Source organism: Carcharhinus amblyrhynchos, chromosome 25 (assembly GCF_965287045.1).
Source record: "Carcharhinus amblyrhynchos chromosome 25, sCarAmb.v2.hapA, whole genome shotgun sequence".
NCBI classification, from domain to species: domain Eukaryota; kingdom Metazoa; phylum Chordata; class Chondrichthyes; order Carcharhiniformes; family Carcharhinidae; genus Carcharhinus; species Carcharhinus amblyrhynchos.
The window spans coordinates 30,024,127-30,031,007 of NC_137348.1; the positions used below are offsets into that span (position 1 = coordinate 30,024,127).

General features: G+C 46.0%; 1 pseudogene; it reads left to right on the plus strand.

Moving 5' to 3' along the window:
• The first annotated feature begins 6,198 nt into the window (after positions 1 to 6,198).
• LOC145358457 (U2 spliceosomal RNA) lies at positions 6,199 to 6,350 on the plus strand (annotated as a pseudogene).
• The last annotated feature ends 531 nt before the right edge of the window (positions 6,351 to 6,881 follow it).

Here is a 6,881-nt window from a genome sequence, read left to right on the forward strand (position 1 = left end):
GAAAGTAGCATAATGAAATAATATCACATAAACATATTGAACATTCCTGAAATTAATGCACTAATAGCAAGGCCATCCTTCCTCAGATAAGGACACTGAAACTGCACGCAATACTCCAAGTGTGGCCTTACCAATGCCCTATACAATTGCAGGAAAACATCCCTATCTCTGTAGTCAACTGATCTGTAGCTGGGCCAGAAGTGATAACTTCTGGGTTCCCCAGTGTCGCATTTGAGAGGTATCCCAATAATGGGCTGAGGAATTCCACTCCAACCTGCCCCCCCGCAACCCCACCCACAGTGCAGAGATTTCCACGTAAGGGTTTTCCTGGCAATTGCCAAGAAGTGCTAACTTCCTCTGGAAAATTGTGCTGGGCTGGGAGCCATCCAACAGAAATTATTTTATTGCTAACTTCAAATAGTTCTACTGCTATTATTCTGACAATTATTCTGAATTAGAAGGAACAAAAATCACTTCTAACTCTGGACTAACTATTTAAACACCCAGACGCAGCCTCACACGGGACATAAGAACATAAGAACATAAGAAATAGGAGCAGGAGTAGGCCATCTAGCCCTTCGAGCCTGCCCCGCCATTCAATAAGATCATGGCTGATCTGTCGTGGCTCAGTTCCACTTTCCCGCCCTCTCCCCATAACCCTTAATCCCCTCTCTTATCAAGAACCCATCAACCCGCTTCTTAAAAATATTTAGCGAGGCAGCCTCCACCACTTCAACGGGCAGAGAATTCCAGAGATTCACCACCCTTTGAGTGAAGAAGTTCCTCCTCAACTCCGTTCTAAACCGCCTCCCCTTTATCTTGAGGCTGTGCCCCCTAGTCCTACTGTCTTTTTTGAGCGGGAAGAGTCTCTCCACCTCTATCCTATCCATCCCATTCATCATCTTATACGTCTCAATGAGATCTCCCCTCATTCTTCTAAACTCTAACGAGTACAAGCCTAGTTTATTCAGCCTCTCCTCATAGCTCAATCCCCTCAACTCCGGTATCAGCCTAGTAAACCTCCTCTGCACTCCCTCCAGGGCCAAAATATCCTTGCGCAGGTGCGGCGCCCAAAACTGCACACAGTACTCCAGCTGCGGCCTCACCAATGCCCTATACAGCTGCAGCAAGACCTCCCTACTTTTATATTCAATCCCCCTCGCTATGAAGGCCAGCATCCCATTCGCCTTCCTGACCACCTGCTGCACCTGCAAGCTGGGTTTTTGCGACTCATGCACAAGGACCCCGAGGTCCCTCTGCACCGTCGCCTGCTGCAGTTTTTCGCCACGTAAGTAATAGTCCTTCCTACCATTCTTCCTATCAAAGTGGACCACCTCACACTTGCCAACATTAAATTCCATTTGCCATTTCCTGGCCCATTCGCCCAGCCTATCTAGATCCTTCTGCAGACTCTCCACACCCTCCGCACAATTTGCCTTTCCCCCAATCTTGGTGTCATCAGCAAATTTCGACACCCTGCACTCGGTTCCCTCCTCCAGATCATCTATATAAATGGTAAATAGCTGAGGCCCCAGCACCGACCCCTGGGGCACCCCACTAGTCACCAACCGCCAATCCGAATAGCACCCATTGACCCCCACTCTCTGCCTCCTATTTGACAACCAATCCTCTATCCACGCTAACACCCTACCCCCAACTCCATGTCCCCTGACCTTCTGCAATAACCTCTTGTGAGGTACCTTGTCAAACGCCTTCTGAAAATCCAGAAAGACCACATCCACCGGCTCTCCTCTATCCACTGCCCTAGACACATCCTCATAGAATTCCAGTAAATTTGTCAGACACGACTTCCCTTTAATGAAACCGTGTTGCGTCCGCCCTATCAAGCAATTCCCTTCAAGATGCCTCGCAATTTCCTCCTTAATGACGGATTCTAACATTTTACCTACCACAGACGTTAAACTAACCGGCCTATAATTCCCCGCCTTTTGCCTGGCACCCTTCTTAAACAATGGCGTAACATTAGCCGTTTTCCAATCTTCCGGCACTTCCCCGGAATCCAGCGACGTCTGGAAAATAACCACCAAGGCATCCACTATAACCTCCGCCATTTCTTTCAGAACCCTCGGATGCATTCCATCCGGTCCTGGGGACTTGTCCACAATCAGCCCCTCCAGTCTGTCGAGCACCACCTCTCTAGTAACAGTAATGTCATTAAGACCCTCCATTCCTACCACCTTTCCATCGCTAACACCCGGCAAATTATTCACGTCCTCCTCCGTGAAGACAGAAACAAAAAAGTTATTCAAGACCTTAGCCATATCCCCATCCCCTACCACTAGCTCCCCTTTCTCATCCTCTAAAGGACCAACGTTCACCCTAGCCAGCCTCTTCCTTTTTATATATTTATAAAAACTCTTGCTATCCTTTTTTATATTAAGCGCTAGCCCAGCCTCATAGCTTCTCCTACCCTCCTTTATCAACTTCTTTGGGACACCCCCCGCTCACACGATCCTCCCCGGCACCATCCTGGCTCAGCCTAAACCCGACCTGGCCACACTCCTCTACCCCACCCTTCCTGACTGACACCTTGCTCCTGGTCTGACTGTCCCCCCTGCTCGCCCACCCCCCAACCCCACCCCAGTCCGAACAATTCCCTTCCTGGTTCAACCCCCACTCCTTGTCCGGTCTTGCCCACATCCCGGGTCTGACTCTCCGCCCCTCTCCTAGCGGGTCTGACCCTTCTTCTGGGTTAGTTTCAACCCTTCCTACCCTCTCGGCCTATCCCCCATCCTATCAGACCCATGTTCCGGTCTGACCCATCTACTCATCCGAGATCTACCATCCCAGTGCTCCTGTATTCAACTTTCTGACCAGTGAAATCAAGCATGCTGACTGCCTTCACCACCCTGTCCACTTGTGACTCCACTTTCAAGGAGCTATGAACCTGTACCCCCAGATCGCTTTGTTCTATAACTCTCCCCAACGCTCTACCATTAACTGAATAAGTTCTGTTCTGGTTCCATCTACCGAAATGCATCACCTCGCATTTATCTAAACTAAACTCCATCTGCCATTTGTCAGCCCACTGGCCTAATTGATCAAGATCCTGTTGCAATCTTAGATAACCTTCTTTGCTGTCTACGATGCCACCAATCTTGGTGTCATCTGCAAACACATTAACCATGCCTACTAAATTTTCATTCAAATCATTGATATAACTGTTAAATAACAGTGGACCCAGCACTGATCCCTAAGGCACACCGCTGGTCACATGCCTCCAGTTTGAAAAACAACCCTCTACAATTACCCTCTGTCTTCTATCATCAAGCCAATTTTGTATCCATTTGGCTACCTCACCCTGGATATCATGAGATTTAATCTTATACAACGATTGTCAAATGCCTTGTAAAGTCTATCAACTGCACTGCCCTTATCTGCCTTCTTGGTTACCCCTTCAAAAATCCAAATCAAATTTGTGAGACATGATTTTCCACTCACAAAGCTAAGCTGACCTTCGCTAATCCGTCCTTGCATCTTTAAATGCCTGCAGATCCTGTCTCTCAAACACCTTCCAACAACTTATCCACTACAGATGTGAGGATCACCGGCCTCTAGCTCCCAGGCCTTTCCCTGCAGCCCTACTTTAACAAAGGCACGACATTTGCCACCCTCCAATCTTCAGGCACCTTACCTGAGGACCTGCAATTTCCTCCCTAGCCTCCCACAATGTCCTGGGATACACTTCATCAGGTCCTGGGGATTTATTTACCTTGATGCACTTTATGATTTCCAGTACCTCCTTCTCTGTTGTACATACACTCCTCAAGACATCACTATTTATTTCCCCAAGTTCCCTAACATACATGCCTTTTTCAACAGCGACGAGAAATATTCACTTAGGATCTCTCTCATCTCTTGTGGATCCACACATAGATTACCTTGTTGATCCCTAAGAGGCCCTACTATCTCCCTTGTTACTCCTTTGCCTTTATGTATTTATAGAAGCTCTTTGGATCCTCCTTTGCCTTACCTGCCAAAACTATCTTGTGTCCCGTTTTTGCGCTCCTGATTTCTCTCTTAACTCTACTCCTACACCCTCTATACTCTTCAAGAGATCCACTTGATCCCAGCTGCCTATGCATGTCATATGCCTCCGTCTTCTTCTTGACTCCTCAATATCCCATGTCATCCAGGGTTCCCTACTTCTACCAGCTTGTTCTTCACTCTAAGAAGAAAGTGCTTATCCTGAACCCTGGTTAACACACTTTTGAAAGCCTCCCACTTACCAAATGTCACTTTGCCTTCCCACAGACTCCCCCAATTAACTGTTGAAAGTTCCTGCCTGATACCATCAAAATTGGCCTTGCCCCAAATTACAATTTTAACTTTTGGGCCAGTTATCATTCCCCATAACTATCTTAAAACTATGGAATTATCGTCACTGGTCCCAAAGTGATCCTCACTAATTCTGTCACCTGCCCTTCCTTATTTCCCAAGAGGAGGTCAGGTTTTGTCCCCTCTCTATTCGGGCCATCCACATACCGAACGAAAAATTCCTCCTGAATACACTCAACAAATTTCTCTCCATCCAAGCCTCTCCTACTATGGCTGTCCCAGTCAATGTTGGGAAAGTTAAAATCCCTTACTCTTACCACCTATTTTTCTGGGAGCTATCTGTAATCTTCTTACATATTTGTTCCTCAATTTCCCACTGACTATTTGGGGTTCTATAGTACAACCCTATCAAAGTGATTTCCCCCTTATTTCTCAGCCATATAGGATCAGTGGATGAACACTTGAATATATCCCCTCTCAGTACTGCCTATGGCACCTGTACCCTGGAGTACTGAGCTGCCTGTCCTGTCCCTCCCTAAGCCACGTTTCAGTAATTGATATAATATTCCAATCCCATGTATGCATCCACGCCCTGAATTCATCTGCCTTGCTCATCAGGCCTCTTGCATTGAAATAAATGCAACTTAACCTGGACTTCCCTTGTTCTCTGTCTTGCTTTTGCCTGATCTGTGTAGTACTAGTATTACCGACAGTGCCTTTACTATTCAATGTGCTCTCTTTAACTTCTGTGCTCTCCTCAACTTTCTCTTCTGTCTCCCTAGTGCTTTGGGTCCCACCCTCTGGCAAACTAGTTTAAACCCTCCTGAGTGGCTCTAGCAAATTTCCCAACCTGGATATTAGTCCCCCACTAGTTTAGATGTAACCCATCCCTCTTGAATGGTCAGCCCTTCCCCAGAAGAGATCCCAATGATCCAAAAATCTAAATCCCTTCCCCCAGCACCAGCTCTGAAGCCACACATTCATCTGCCTAATCTTCCTATTCCTACTCTCACTAGCATGTGGCACTGGTAGTAGCCCAGAAATTACTAATTGATCAGTCTTCTTTCTCTGGGATTGGTTTATTAATGTAGCACCCACATTGCAAGATCTTAATACCATCTGAATGTTTCTTTATGGCACCCTGGATCTTTGATAATCACATGCTGCATTTTTCCAAGTTATTCAAATATTCCCATCAGATACCCTCAATGATGTGATTTTATTATGCATCAAAAACAAACCATAATGGATTGAACGCAGAGAAAAGCTCCCAGAATCTTTTCAAAATATAATAATAGCCTGAACAAACCTTCGCTTGTTTACCAGTGTCCCGTTACTGATTAGGAAAGATTATTGCAGAACCGTTTGGCTGGCTTTTCAATTTAGCTACTGAGGACACATGCGGAGATTTTGCAATTTTCACTTGAATCAAGCTAGCTGGGTCATAAAGCTTTCCAACAAGCAGCAATGCTCTTTGTCAAGGCAGTTACTGCAATCATCTGACTGTCAGCATGTCCTGTCCTGTCTGGAGACAATACACATCTCCACTCACATTGTCTGCACCTTTAAGACTCGATTAGCTGTAAAAACTCGCATTCTAATCAATGTTCTGTAAACTGACTGTGTGTCTTTACATCCCCTGTTTGTGATCAGAATCGTCCATTCACCTGACGAAGGGTTAGAGGCCCGAAAGCTAGTGGCTTTTGCTACCAAATAAACCTGTTGGACTTTAACCTGGTGTTGTGAGACTTCTTACTGTGTCAGCACGTGGCACAGTGGTTAGCGCCGCTGCCTCACAGCACCAGGGACATGGGATCGATAGCCGGCTTGGGTCACTGTGTGGAATCTGCACGTTTTCCCTGTCTCTGCGCTTGGCTAAGATCAAGTGTAGTAGGGATCATTGCTTCTTGGCCTTTTGGCTAAGATCAAGTGCAGTATTGACATGCTGTGCTTGGTTGAAGTCATTAGGTTACAATTCAGCTTCATTTGAAGCAAGTTTTAAAAGCGGCATCTTGACCTTTTGGCTAAGATGCAAATTAGATCAAGCCTTGGAGGAGGAGCTACACCTACTCCAATCAGCTTGGATCATGTAGATCAAGCCCAAGACAAGAGGTGAGAGCCTTGTCTTGTCTGCTCGGATCGGGAATGACTCAACTTGTTGGGGCTCTGATTTGGCTTTAATTTGACTTGATTGGAATAAAGTAAACAAAAAAAAAGTTCTCCCTGCCTCTGCACGAGTTTCCTCCAGGTGCTTCAGTTTCCTCCCACAGTCTGAAAGATGTGCTAAATTCTCACTCGGTGAACAGGTGCTGGGGTGTGATGACTAGGGAATTTTCATAGTAGCTTTATTACAGTGTTGATATAAGCCTAATTGTGACATTGATAATTAAAGTTCACTGGGGAATCCTTCAGTTATTGCTTTGTCTCACTCTTTCCAATGACTGCATTCTTACCAATCAACATTAGTACGGTCATACTATTTAAACGCTGGCCACTGCCTTGGCACGCAGTAGTACACAATGAGGTATTTCACTTATACTGCACTCTTGCGTAAAACTAATGGAAACACCAGGTGAGGAACT